The 15,443-nt window shown below is 42.1% G+C and overlaps 1 protein-coding gene and 1 long non-coding RNA gene across 2 annotated transcripts in view; both read right to left on the reverse strand.

Moving 5' to 3' along the window:
• Nucleotides 1-4,804, reverse strand: part of LOC146976688 (leucine-rich repeat and fibronectin type III domain-containing protein 1-like protein) — a 222,569-nt gene extending 217,765 nt beyond the window's left edge. Inside the window, exon 1 of the mRNA XM_085796605.1 lies at nt 4,759-4,804. The gene's annotated coding sequence lies outside the window, so the exon portion shown is untranslated. The remainder of the gene's footprint in view (nt 1-4,758) is intronic.
• Nucleotides 4,805-4,808: 4 nt separating this feature from the next.
• Nucleotides 4,809-15,443, reverse strand: part of LOC146976689 (uncharacterized) — a 316,272-nt gene continuing 305,637 nt past the window's right edge. The window contains exon 4 of the long non-coding RNA XR_015037505.1: nt 4,809-4,950. This is a non-coding gene — a long non-coding RNA (uncharacterized LOC146976689). The remainder of the gene's footprint in view (nt 4,951-15,443) is intronic.

The following is a 15,443-nucleotide window of genomic DNA, read 5'->3' on the forward strand; positions in this document are numbered from 1 at the left end:
ATAGCAGCAACATTATGCTAACTGCTCCGTTACATGTGTTCTTTATGGCACGTGGCAGAAAATCCTACGATGATGCTCAGTATTCATGAGTTTCTGAGCAAACAGCGTTTCTCCCTGATTCCTGTTCATGTTTCTGCATAACTGAGCTTCAGGTGAAGTAGACCAAGAACAGATTAAGAAGCAACCGCCTCCCTGAGGTGTCGGTTTTATGTGTTTTTGGAAAATGTTCAGATATACGTAGGAGGGAATTACTGAAAAACCAAGAGGGCAAAGCACCTGTCAGCAGAGGAGCACGATTCTCAAGACTGACTTCTGCATTATGTGGTTGTGCTTAGGTACATCTTTATATTAAAAAAAGAACACACTTGGTTTTCTGAATCACCATTAAGATTGAGAGCTGTGGAAACAGCTGTCCTTATCCAACAACTGCCTTTGTCCATATCTGCAAAGTCCACAGCAGTCCTGTCCAAGGTTACTCAATCTATAACTGATACAATAACACAATACAATAAGCTTTCAATGCAATGAGAGATGTTCCTGATGACTGAAATCACAATATGCCAAGAACAGTATCATCAACATCACAGGTAAATGAAGTAAAAATGTGTCATAATATGTCAAATGACAGTATCCAGATGGAAGGGGGTGTGCTTGTTTGGTTCACACAAACTGAACATCATTGTTAGGTTAATTAATGACTGAAATAAAATAATAATAAAAAAATGAATGAAAATGAAATTGCATATTGTTTAGCCCTAGACCACACCAGCTGGTTACCATAGTGACTAGTGGATGACATGGCAGATAAAAGAGCTGCTTGCGATATTTAATCTTTGATTAAACAAATTAACTTTTCTTTTCCTTTCCCATTCAAATATTCCTCTCATCCAGTCCTCAGGAGCTCTCTGTTGTACATGCTGGCTGTGAGTGGTTCTCCTGTAGCTGCTGGGTGCTGAGTGTGAAGGTCAAGCACCTTTTACACTTCACCCACCCAGATGTATTCTGCTGAATTCCTCCTATAATCTTTTGGCTGCATAACCCACTTGTGTGACCTTCAGTTCACCGCTGCTAAACCCAGTTTAACACCTTGGTGTCAATCACATTCACTGCAACACTGCATCCCTGTATGTAGTTATACACTCAGTGTAGCCTACACAAAAAAAAGTAATAATAATATTATTATTACTATGATTATTTTTTTGGTGGGATATATTGGGGGGTGAGACCTGGCACACGCTGATCTTTACACCAGATCCTACACATGTTTGATAAATATGGGCCACTGAGCAGTGTCATAGACAGCCCAAAGACAATGAGCCTTTTACATAGAATGCAGGTTTGTATATGTATAATTTACATTTTTTCACTCAATTCACCCTTTGTTGGCCTTCTGATTGGTCTGCTGGGTCCACCAATCAGAGCACTTCTGCCCATGTCACAAGTTGTGCAATGTTCTAAGGTTGGACAACCCTGGGATGAAACCATATGAAGCAAGCTAGGTATACAGCAATTTTTTCAGCAAAAACTGCTATTTAATATTTCAATATGGTTTAAAGGTGTAACGTAATGTTACAGTTGCTAATGTCTTTTGAACTTTGTGAAGTTTTACGAGGAGAAATGGGAGATCGGCAGAGATTAAGCGTTAGCTAGCAGCTATTGTTGTATTGGTCACAATTGTATTAGTTAATTATATATATACACTGTGTATATAAAAAATGAGATAAGTTAATTAAAATTTTCCTTACAAGCAATTTAACTCTGCCTAGTTTCTAGTGGTTTCCAATGGGAGTTAACCCTTTCGTGACCATTGTTTGGCGAACCTAGCAATAGTAACCGTGGAGGGCAGGACTTGACAAAGGGTGAATTGTGTTTTCCGTTATCTTCACATTCAGTTCGCACACGACTTCAGAGCATCTCCACTGACACTGTGTGCGGGCAGGGGGGGGGGTCTGCTCATCCCCACTGAGGTGAGCTGGTCTGCAGCTGCATAATGGCCGTATAGTAGTAATAATAAAAAGAAGGATGTTATCACCGCATTCGCTGTCACTGGGATAACAGAGTGCGACAGGCGCACGACGCCTGAGGGCAAACTTTCTACCGCGGCTCTGTGGGAACGCACGTCAACACCACGACTTGGCGGTTAATGAGGACTATTTATGAGAAGGCTTTCTAGTCAAACCGCAGCACTCTGCAAAAACAACAGGGAGGAGGTGAAGGAACCGTAAGGAAACTTTAATTCCGGAAAGCTTAAGTTTGATTTAAGCAAAATACTCAGCGAAGCAGACCTTCCCCCGGCGCCGCTGTTCAGCCGTTAGAAAGAAACAGACCCGGCCGCGCTCGTCGTCACGTCTTCCTGTTGGAACTCCGCCGCTCGTCCGACTCATGTCCCAGCCTTGGCTTCTCATTACCGCTACTCTCATCCTGCATCTGTACTTCTTATTATTCTGCTTGTGACCATTAGGCCCGTTGGTCTCATTACTGTAATTCAGATTGGAGGCCCACACCTGCCATTGCTGTGAGCACTCCGTCTCATTAGGAAAAAACTCCAGTCGCAGTGAATGCAGCAGTAAATTAGTTCTGATAGAAAAGTCTTCAATGAGACACAATGTCAGCAGGAAGGGCTGTGAGTGTGTGTGCGTGTGTGTGTGTGTGTGTGCTACTGCTGCATGATAAATTCTGAGTCAACAGTTGAACATGGGGTGTGTTTTTCCAGAGAAAGGAGAAAATTAAGTGTGTAGGTACAAGCAGGTTTGTTGTGTACAGTGTGTGTGTGTGTGTGTGTGAGAGAGAGAGAGAGAGAGAGAGGAGGAGAGATCCATAGCTACCTAATGGCTTATTTGGTTGTCAGACTCGCTTCAAACCATTCAGTCAGAGGAGGAAACTAATGTGCCCATTAAGGCTGCATTAGTAGAACTCACTGCTTCACACACACACACTAACACACACACTAATATTCACACTCAGACAGTAATCGCAGTCATTTTTTTCTCCCTTCTCATATTTGGAGTTTGTGTGAAAAGCCATCGTAAGGCCCCCCCCCCCCGGGCCACTGAATATTTGATATTGTGATGTTCATGTGGCTTTTAGATTATTTCCTGCTTGAGATCTAAGAGAAGAAAATAAACAGAAGAAGCTGTTTTTTTTTTTTAAAGGTACATTGTGTAGGAATTACTCCCATCTAGCGTTGTGGTTGTATAACGCAAGTATACAATCGTATATTATTGTATTTTTCATGCTGCATTCACATGAAATTGGGCAGACGGCAGACAGCCGCTGCTGTTTCCAACATAATCTTTTTTGGAAAGTGATGGCATTTAGGAATCTTTATGATTAATTAATTGTGGTGTTTAATACCGCGATTAATTGTGAAAACAAGTAATCCTGACATCCCTAGTACTTATACTTTTCAAAATTGCGGCTTTTAGATTATTTCCTGAGAAGAGAATAAAGAGAAGAAGCAGTTTTTAAGAGAAAAACCCATTCAAACATGACGGCTTTTCTGGCGAGGAAGCAGCGATGTCAGGAAATGATGGGGGTGGGGGTGGGGTGGTTTTCTCACCCCTCCAGCACTCAAGGCCGACTGGAGGTGATCATGTTTGACATCAAGGTAAGACACCCAGCAGGTGCGTCTGCGGTGTTTCATTGATTTTTCATATTATTTTGTTCCACAGCCCAACAGCCAATCACAGATCTGTTGGGTTGAAATGAAACAGCGAGACTTCATGTGAACACACTGAGCCTTAATCCAGACTGAAGAAAGGCTTTTAAAACCTGATTATGTTTAACTCTGTTCCTTTCATAGACGTAATGAATCTCTCCTGGAGAGAAGGAAAAGGACTGAACAGCCGTAACTGACTCTGGACCTGTGGACACTGCTTTTTAAAAGTAAAACAGAGTGGAGCATAAATGTGACAGAAACCCATCATACGTGTTCCAGCCAAGTGGAGAGAGGGCGTTCTATGACAGAAGCGCCTCAGTGTCAAATCCCACAACAACAACACATAAGTGGAGTCAGTTCCTCACTAATCCCTGTGTGGGAATTTGTCCAACAGAAAGCCAATACAGAACAAACAGAGGAGGACAACATGAACACACTCAGTGACATTCAAACCAAGCCATCAGCCAACACTGCTGCTAAGGAAACCCTGGACTGACAGGCTGCATCTATTCACATCTGAATAAAACCCTAACCACCTCAGAGCCGCAGCAAAACAGTTCCCATTCAGCACTCACAAGAACCTGAGCTCACTGCAACTTTGAACTGTGAGTCTTGAAAGAAAGAAAGAAAGAAAGAAAGAAAGAAAGAAAGAAAGAAAGAAAGAAAGAAAGAAAGAAAGAAAGAAAGAAAGAAAGAAAGAAAGAAACCAGAACCATGTATTGCAATTTAACCAAAACCTTAACCTTTGACCTTAACCACCAAAATCAAGTTTTAAAGAGTTCTCTTAAGACATTACTAAGCATAAAAACATCTGCAAAGTGCAGTGAACTCTGAAACCACTAAACCACAACACTAATCACTGGTCTGACACATGCACACACACACACACACACACACACACATTCAGTATGGCACTATGCAAACAGTCCACCACTCATTTAAAGCTCCATTTATCCGAAATGAGTCTAATTTATCATGAGCACACTCTTTAGATTTAGATGAATGGATTAAATCAGATTCAAATCTGATTATCAATCTAGATTAAAAGCAAATCCTTTTTTTTCACATGAACTGCTGATGGTAAAATAGAGTAAACTTACTGAGCAGCAGTGTAGCTCTTCAACAGAGAGTTGGTGGACAAGGGGGCGTCCTCATCCGGGTTCACATGCGCATCCTTGCGGTGCGCACGCTGACGAACGTCTGTCCGGAGCCCCCTGCGGACGGACGTCAACAGTCCTCTAAGTGTGTCAGTGGCTGAGCCAGCTGTCTGTCACAGTCTGCCAAGACTCTGCCTGCACAGGGAGATGGAGAGAAAAGGTAGGACTGGTGAGAGGAGGACGGAGGGCGAGAGAGGACGGAGGAGGACAGGCGCAGGGAAAAAGTCACTGCACCAATACACTTTAACACAGCCAAGTTGGTCAAGTGGTACATTCCTTCAAACAGTGTGGAGAGAAGCCAGAACAGGGAGAGACTGAGATGGAAGAAAGAACAATGACATGTTCCTCCTATAATGCAGTGTCAGGCTGCAGCCATCACACACATATCAGCTACACACCAATGATGTCTCTCACTGTCAAACAAAACCTTTGACAAGACAGGACATGTTGGAAACCCTCTGCACCTACACTGTAGTTTTGTTTCAATATTTAGCTTTTTTGTGGCATTTCTTGAAGATTTTAGAACATAAAAAGAACAACCAAACCAAGAGTGAGAAAAACAAACAAACAGCAAAACATGAACCAGAATAATCAGACAATGTGATAAAAAAGTGCCATTACAACTAACACATGTGTACATACTTACAATTGTATGCCTATATAACAAAGACAATGATGAGTTCATTACAAGTATAAAAAAAGAAAAAAATATATTATTTATTTATTCAGTTTCTGCTAAGTTGACCTATTTTTATGGGGCAAACTTTTGTCATATCTTTGTTGAAATACTGTACAATTATTTTTGTAATTACTTTTTTGGGGTAAATAAAACCCAGACTTTTTTCAGAACATGCCTGTGTTTCCTCTTCGTCTGCCAGTTCGGTCCCTCAGACCACAGTATAAACACACAGTCTCTCCTCTGGGCTCATCATGAAAGCTGACCAGCCCTCTTACCTCATCAGGCAAGGTGGGTCTGGGTCTATGCTAGGCTGGTTCAGTAGCATCTCCTGGTTGGTTTACCACCAACCCATAAACAAATAGTGAACATAATGACTACCTTCAGGACTTAGAGGACTTACAACACAACAAAGTGTTTCCAGAGTGATGAACCTGGCTGGGATGTACACGCTGGTCAATGGCCAACTGTGAAGTGCAATGTGTGTCTCAGCTGGGTTATTGAGCCAGGTCTTTCTGCTTTAATTCCAATAGTGACAGACATAGTGTGTGTGTGAGAGAGAGAGAGAGAGTGGGATTCTGGGATTCTTAACCTGCAGTGAGTTGAGCCCTCAGGGCCGCTGCAAATTCATGCCTGCTCCGTCTAACAATCTAAAGACGTGCAGTTCCATTTAATAGGCAGCTCTAAGTGATAGACTGATGACCTGTCCAGCTGACATTGGCCAAGGGCTCCAGCAATTAACTTTCAGTATTCTACCCCCGGCTCAGGGAGCGTCCAGCTGCTAAAACACATGGTCAGAACCAAGTCATATCTCACTAGAACAGTTGCTTAATGTTATATCTTTGTCCCGTAGCACGCTCGCTGGGGCTAAAATTGAGATAATTCTGTTAAGTCGGTGGAAGCAGAACAAGAAACATTAGCACGTCTTGCTGTTCTGGAGCACTTTAAAGCCAGAATTAGTACCAGATGAGAGGCCATCTGTCTCAACTGTTCGCTCCATGGTGTATGAATAAGAACATAAAGACAGAAGGAAGAGGGAAAAAAATAAAGTTGACTCTCTAGTTTACAAATGTACTTTCATTTTTGTTCATGGAAATCATCAGCACAGATGGAAGACATCTTTTACCCTTAAGAGAAGCACTCACATTAAACGTTCTGATCTGAATCAGTGCACAATTAGCATTTTCAGAGCAGAACATGTGAGGATATTAAAGGAGACATATTATGTCCCCTTTCCACAAATTAAAATAGTCACCAGGTGTCTTAAAGACATGTCTGTGACATGCTTTGGTCAAAATCCCCCAAGGATCAAACATCACAGCTCTTTTCATCCTCTCTAAACAGCCCTGTTCAGAACGACTGGTTTCAGTGCCTGTCCCTTTAAATGGAAATCAGCCACTGCTTGCCCCGCCCCTTCTACTGGTACCAGGTACTCACAGGTGACAACTGGGGGAACAGCTTGTAGAACCTGTACATTACAGATTTTTTGGTCAATTCTCACATTTTGAGGGTCAGAAGGCAAGACAAACACCCAGATATATGTTAAAGAGTCATCAAAAAGTGATATTATAATCATTATATGTCCCCTTTAAGTTATTAAATTAAGTTTTAGTTGTGAAAAAAAAGCTTTTCGATGTCCAGTGTCAATTGTCAGTCTCCAGTCATTGTTGTCAGACGGGCAGAGGAAAAGACACGATGTGGAAAGTACTGACCACGTCAACAGTCTCTAATGGTGAGTGTGCATAGAGGCCACAGAGGTTGAGTCCATCACTCATTGTTTACCTGCTGATTCCAGGTCAGTCTAAAGCTCTCTGTGAGTGCTGCTTGGCTCTTGGACAACTCTTCTGAGGTTTTATGGTCAAATGATGTTCTGTCTTTTCACTTCAGGCCCGACGGTGCATTTAGGGGTTTAGAAACACGTCTGTAAACAACAGCGTCAGTGTGTTTTTCAGCATGAGGTTGTGAAGGTCTTGAGAGAAGCTTCTAGTGACACCTTGATGATGATGAACCTTTCTAGGCATCAGTTAGGACTAAAGCAGCTGATATTATTGAGCACTGATAGGAGACAGGAGGACAGATTCCTTTCTTCTCTTTCACTCCTTTCTGCTCCTCCTCCTTTTCTTCATGTCATTTCCCTTTATTCATTTGGACATATATGTTTTGATTTCTTTCTATGTGGATTGCTTGGGCTGTTACCAACATCTGGTGAAAATTTCATGTCAATAGGCCGATTGGAAATATATTAACTGAGAAAAATGTTGACACGTTCAATACTTTATTTTGCCACAGTACGTCTGTCTATGGAAAAGCCACATGTAAGCAAAGATGAACGACCTGCAGCAGAGCTGATCAATCAAATATGCAATACGCAGAAACAATAAGGATGCCTCGAGGAGCTCCCTGATAGCTCAGTCTGTTTTAACCATATGTCCTCCATCATGTCCTCAGAGATTGTTGCATCTGCTCTGCATGGCGCCTGTGTACTGCCAGCGACTCACACATTTATCCAAACCTACTTTTAATATCATCGAAAACCAAAGGGAGCTTTTCCCACCGTCAGTAGCTGGAGTGAAACGGGGGCTCCGCCTCCACAGAGAGGGGCTGTCATTGGGTCACCTTGAGATCCCATTTATAAGGGATGGCCTGCCTCTCGAGCAATTTGTTAGATGTGTGTTAACACGACAGGTGTGACCTAATGAAAGCAAGGGGAGTTGCATTATGGGGGATATAGGATCTATTATTTATTTAGTGCTTAAGCCATTTTCTGGAAAAAAAAGTCAGGATATTTCAGGATGTGATGAATTAATTTTGCCCCTGCTATTATATATGAATATATCAATATATCATTTGTAAATGCATAAAAGTGAAAGATTGACATCGTAAGTGTCTTCGTGACAACTGATGTGCTCTCAAATGGGCTGTACCTGCAGTGGCTCCCTGATGGCTGCACACAATTTGCAGGTAAAAAGCTTCAGAGTCGGAGCTTCAAATGGCTGTTAGCTCTAATACAGACAAACAAAGTGAGACGAGCTGGAGAGCTCCGGGAGCAACGGCATCATAAACAGACAACGTCAAGTCCCCACAACTGTTTCTTCTTCACTTTTGGCCTAAACTGAGTCTTTCTTTATCCCTTTACATTCCGTCGTGCATCGCTCCTGTCTTTCTTCTCCTCCTCCTCTCTGAATGCTGCGCTCTCTTTCTCCCTCAGTCACCGAGTCGCCGCCTTTTCTCCATCCCCACCGGGGGAACTTAAGAGTCAGTCTCCCACAGAGACATAAGAGAGAGGAGTTTGGCCCACTTCCTAAACTGTGTTGCCACAGTTATAAAAAGATCCATTGACAGAGGAGAGGGAAAAGACTAAATAGGTGGCTGCAGGAAATTGCCTGGGTTTCTAAGCACATTTTCTGGTGGTGGGGAACTGTCAGCACTTCTGTAAAAATAATGCTGGCAGTCGTCCTCCTGCTGCCCCGACTCAAATCAGCCCAGCTTGGCAACTTTACACTGGCCTCCTCCGTACTCCGCTCTGTCCGCTCCCCGTCCCTGGGGACTCTGTGGTCATTAGAGGAAAAATCTATTCTAAAACTCCAATATCAACAGCAATACATTTTGTGTGTGTGGAGCATCTGACAGTCATACTGTACATGAGCCAGATTTGGGCCATGGAATCAGGCAGGTATCGGGTCTGAGTAAAACAAGCACATGGGTAAAGTATCGTATCATCTAAATCGACTTTTGTAGGTGTAAATAAGCAATTAACATCTTGTCATACTCTGTAGCTGATCAGGCCAGTAGATCATGTTTTTTAATAATATGTAAAAGGGAAATGATCTTATTCCTTAGTCATAAAGGAACAGTGACTGAAGTCTGCATCCAGATCTATAGAATCAGTAAATGGTGGTCAGCAGTTCATATTTGACCACTGTGATACTTTAGTGTACTGTGATACATTAGTGTGATATAAAAGGAATTTAAAAAAAAGACATCCACAATTACATAGAGAGAGATAATAGGGACGGTTGAGGAGACGGCTACAACACCAACACTGAGGGAACTCTGCAGTGTAACAATACGCCTCTTAAAACTGTTATAGGGCTCTTGAAATTCACTTTTATGGACAATTTAATATCAACTGGGGAGTTTGTATAAATCCTTCTGTGACTTCAGCACCACGGACAGCACCATGGTTTTGTCAATGAACAGCACAGTCGAGTTGTAGGCAGGTTGATACCAGTTTATGTGTTTCGAGGACCACTGGCTCTTCCTCAGATGTTAGCTGGTGTTGCTTCAAACATCATGTAGCTTTAAATAATACATTATTGCATCTGAGCTAGTTTGGTGCTGCAGACTTTTCTTTACCTTTATGTTTCCCTTTTTTTGGTCCAGCACCCACCCGACATCGGCAACTAGGATGTACGTGCTGTTTTTCACTTCTATTTTGTTTTTATTTCAGAACAAAATTCAGTTCAGTTTCTGCTGAGCACCATCTGCCCGTCATTGACAGACACCTAAAACACACACTCTTTGCTCTGCTCACAGCATTGGAGGATGGTCGTTGTTTACAGCGTGCAGCACCTTCATTACATTCCAGCTTGTCCCGGCACATGACGTACATCACAACCAAACGTTAGCGAATGGATAAAGGCAGATCATTTGGAAGTACAGTAGATGTTTCTCAATATAGAGTGGCCAGTCTCTTTGCACAAATGAAATAAAGTGCATGAGACTTGTTTGGACCAGGCTACATCATTTTACCCTCAATCTATAAAACCGTTAACTGCATGTCTGAATCTAAATGAAATTACAACTTCATATACAAAATATTTAATTACCTGCTAACTCATTAACACATCACAGGGTAATATCTAATAGAAAGTTCAACTTCAACGCTCCTCCCGCTTATTATCAGTCTACCTCAGTCTACACGTCTTCACTCATTGTCTACGGCCATCAGACTCTCGATATCAAGCAAAGTGTCTCCAACTCTTTACTGAAAGACACTGTGTATAACCCTTCAGTGTCATGGAGCACCTGTTACCAACGGCAACACAAGCAGAAATAAAGGAAGACGCGGTGGGCTGCTGGCGAGACTATGGCGCCTTCCGCATCCAATGTCCGACTATTCGTCTTGCAAATGTGCAATCTATTGGCAACAAACTTGACAAGCTTCATGTTTGCATTAGCTCACAATAGGAAATGAGAGACTGCTGTGTTTAACTGCTTTTCTAGGACCTGGCTAAGCCCTGATTCTCTGTGCAAATGAAGTGAATGAAGTTGGGATAGAACGATTGGAAGTTTCAACATAGAATCTACATCACCACATTCAGCTTGTACAGCTGCTGCTTAGAGTCTCAGACATACAGTACCAGGGCTGTGCTGATGAAACCTCATTACAAAGATGAACTGATCTCTAACAGTTCAGCCAGATGCACTGGCTCTGCTCTGCTGTGTGCTCACATGCTTCTGGTCCAGTTGTGAGAGGCGCAACTGCAAATCAATATGAAGTCGAATTCCATCTGAAATGACCAGATGTTTCTATCCTGATGGGAATGATTTCTTCCAGGATGCAGCACACCCCGCCTACTGAAGAATCCCTGAAACTTTGATGTCTATGAAATTCATGTAAATTATATACTATAAACCTTTGGAGTCACCAGATCTGAACCCAGCTGAACATTTTGGACCGATCTGTCAGACAGCGCTCCCTGCTGCTGTCAGCAAAACTCCAAATGAGGGGAAACCTTTTGGAAAGATGATGTTTATCCCTCCAGTTGAGGAGCACTGAAGCTACAGCAGCAGCATGTGGTCGTCCTGCTCCTCACTGAGACACAACTTTTCCCTTGAATTTGTCACCCATCTAGCTGTTCTGTTTTCTTTTTCTTTTCTTCTGTTTCCTCTGAATAACACAGGGAAGCAAAAGAAATGCTGTCGTGTCCAGACTTTTTCCTGCAGCTATGACTGAATGTGTAAGAGAAAGAAAGAAAGAAAAAGTTCCAGCTATCTAAAAACTTTGGTGGCGGATCTTCAGCACTCAGACAGAGCTGGAAGAAAGCAGGTGGTTTGAAGAACAAGTTTTACAAATAGCTACTGTACCAAAAAAAACGAAAAAAAATCACATTACAAATAACAAAGAAATTGTTCAAAACAAGTTTTAACTTCATTTTGTTTAGATGTTCTCTTCTGGGAGTGCAATCAGAAACAACAAGCCAATAGAAGAGCTGCAGGTCCTGTCTGACATTAAAAACAACAGTGAGAATGTAATTTTTCAGCAGGCAAAGTTTTCTCTAGTTTCAAACTGACACAATGTGTACCACATAGCCCAATTGTAAACTTTGTAAAAGAAAAAGAAAAGAAAAAGAAGCTGTCCATGTGAAAGGAGGTCAGACGACAAACTTTAATGGACATGAATAAATAAATAAAAGGATGGCGCTGCGCTCTCCAGCCGGCTCACCTGCAGCTCACACAGACGAGCTGTCAGAAGTAGATCTCCGCAAACAGCATTGGAAAAATTAGGATTATACATCGGCCTACTTTCTATGAACAAAATGAGTTCAACATGTGAAGATCTAACCGTCGTCTGAGCGCCAAACAGCACGATGGATGTGGTGCTGCACGGCTGTAGCAGCGTGTGTGTTTTATAACACTGGAAAGAAAAAACCTCCACTGTCCATCGTCCTCTCAATCACCAACTGTCGATGGGCACAAGCCGAGGGTGATCCCACTCTCGGTGGGGGATGTTAAGGAGAAGGTCCATTTTTTATTAAAACAAATTGACCAAAACTTCGTATTTGAATGAATCGATAAAAATCAATGTGCCCTAATGTTAGATATGCTGACAAGAGGTGGGCAATCACAAATACTTAGTCCCAAATTCATTACATTTGATTGAGTAAACATCACACCAACTCAAACTTCATGCTTCTACATATCTGAACCTGTTCTAATCCGTTCTATGTCCTATTAAACCTGGTTCATTTTCATATATTCTCATACGAATCAAATCCTGCCAGTAGAGAAACTGAAGAACTATTTCTTAGACACATCTGAGACATAAATAATAAATTGCTGTGACCAATATTATGGAATGGATTATTGGATCACAGAGACATGAGTAATTAATCTCTATTAAACAGTTTGTCCAGCAGAGAGCTGCACATGTCTTGATCACAATTATTCAAGAGAGTTTCACTGTTTCATCAATGAGTTATGAGTTTACTGTGTATTCTGTATCAGCTGGCCAACATTCTTCATTGGGACTGTATATACTGTACATTATTCTTATGGCTGCATCATATTCTTAACGGATTTGTACAGATACCAGTATTGAATATTCTTCATCTGTACATTACTTGGTGCTTAACACTGTTGCCTCTCAGCCAGATGTTTCTGGGTTCAATTCCCAGAAGTCCAAAGTCATGGATAGAGAGAGTGTGAATGTGAGTGTGTGTGTGCATTGTGTGTCTCTATATGTCAGCCCTCTGATAGTTCCTGCTTCCACCAAGAAAGTTCCTGGTCAAATTTAGGTGAGGGAACTTTGCTGACTTTTTCTTTTCCTGCACTTGTCGCTGTTTTTTCCTGGCAGTGTACACACTTTATACTAATGCTTCTCTTCTGATGGGTTTTAAAAAGAGTAAACCTCAAGCCCCACCCAGGAGTTGTGAGGAGTAACTGTGATGAGCCACTGTGCTAAATGTTCAATTGCTGTATTAAATTATGTTCAGTTGTTAGAATTAAAATAAAGGTGGTCTTGAGATGGCATTATTTAGCCTCCATATGTTATTATGGGGTGGGGATGTGGTCCCAAGTGGTGCATGAGCTGGCAAGGGTTTAGTCTACACTTTTTACACTTTTGATGGAACTCACTTGATTTACAAGTTTACAGGTAAAGAAATAGAAAAAAATAAAAATAAAGAAAGTCATCTGACATCTAGGCCTCTTACAGCTCTGAACCAACCTGACAAATTCACACTGTGTTCACATCTTTACTTGGCGCCAAAAAACCCTCCTCTGAATTTAGCACAACCTGAAGTGGCACCGCTGATATCGCCCCCTGTGTGTTTGAGGCATTCTCTCTCGTTGTCAAACTTGGATCAGTCTGACCTGGCAACCTTGAGCTGCCTTAGGAAAAAAAAAAGCTTCTCCTGTTCCAAATAACCCTCCTTTTCTGTGCCCCATTACCCTTTCTTCCCTCAAATGCTTCCAAATATCTCTGAGGTCAGACCTTACACCAATCTAACCTGGGAGCTCCAGTCTGTGTGAATAACTCCCATCATCAGACTCCAGAGGGAAATAACCTTCTGCCAGCTGATAGTATTTTCAGTGGCAACACAGAAAGCAGTTTATACTTCCAACTTGCAATCCACACTTCAACCTGGCAACTGTAACCCCCTTCTGCTTTATCCAAAATCAAATAACCTGCTTTATTTTCCCCTCGGCCTACCTGATGGATCCAACTGTGTCTCCAGCCTGGCAAATTCTCACCGTGTTAATAAAACCTCACCGCTGCCATCATGCATCATATAACCTCCATGTAGGGTCAAATACCCACAGCGGGTAACTTCCTACTACTTCAAACTGGCAGCCTGCCTTCAATTTGGCAACCGAAGCATCTCTCTCTCTGTCTAAAAAACATCTAAATCCTAACTCAAAACGTCTCCAATATCCCCGTTTCCCCCAGTGGTTCAGAATATCAAAACATGTCCAGGGTAACGAGGGACAGTAATCAAACCTGGCAACTCCACAAGGTGCTGCGGATCAGAATGAGCTTCCCTACGTGGTTTGTGATGAACAAGGAAACACAGACGTTGTCACCTCCCTCCGTCACCTCTCTGAGGCGTCGCACAAAACAGCTTGCCAGGCTTCAAACATGACACATATCAGCATGGACAAGTGCACATGGAGCGTGTCATTCAAAGTGATTAATACAGCCACTGGGAAAATGTCAGTGAACACTTGCAATTAAAACCAGAATGACTCAAAGACATGTGTCTGAGGGAAAGGGCAATCCATATCTCCATCCTCATCCTCTTCATGATTGTTTTTCCTTCCCGTGATCGATATCTTTGTTAAACTTAACTTACTACACTTTACTTTCTTACATTCCAAGTTTCTGCAGTAGATCGTGTTGTCTCAGGTATCTACACATGAATGCTAATGGTTGTGGCTAACTTTAGCCTGAAGTTACAGTTTAGCTGACTGATGTTAGCTAGCTGATGGTTCACCCCTTCACCTCCACAGTTGGCTTGTCTTTCTATTAGTGACATCAATGTCATGTATTAGCAGAGTTTACAGCACTTATCTGTTCATCTGATAATTTGCATAAGTATGCAATTTGTGTAATCGCGCATAGTTTCTTAAAGGGATAGCTCAACATTTTGGCAAATTGGTCCATTACCATAATCTCTATAGTTTTAGGATTAGGTTTGTTACCTTTAACCGGAGCAAGGCCGCGAGCTGCTGCAGAGCTACGCTACGGAGGCTCATTATGGGATTTCTTGGTTTCCCTCATCAAACTCATCAAATACACAATCCAACAACTCCAAAACGCTCTGGTGGACAAGTTGTGACCTGCACATTTGATGAGTTTGATGAGGGAAACCAAGAAATTCCTTGAGTGCCGTTCTAAAAATACCTTGCACCGACATTACACATTCACCACGCTATGAGATAATAGAATGTTACAAGACAGAATTGCTTTTGAGGCATTTTGGAGTTGTTGGATTGTGTATTTGATGAGTTTGATGAGGGAAACCAAGAAACCAAGAAATTCCATTAGCCTCCGTAGCGTAGCTCTGAGCAGCTCACAGCTCTGTTCCGCCGTTCTAAAAATAGCTTGCACCGACAATGAAAGGTAACAAACCTACTCCTAAAACTATAGGGATTATGGCAATGGGCCAATTTGCCAAACTGTTGAACTATCCCTTTAAATCACCAATCATCAGAGCAGTCGGACACA

Source organism: Trachurus japonicus, chromosome 13, assembly GCF_045865225.1.
Source record: "Trachurus japonicus isolate A0001 chromosome 13, Traja_1.0".
NCBI classification, from domain to species: domain Eukaryota; kingdom Metazoa; phylum Chordata; class Actinopteri; order Carangiformes; family Carangidae; genus Trachurus; species Trachurus japonicus.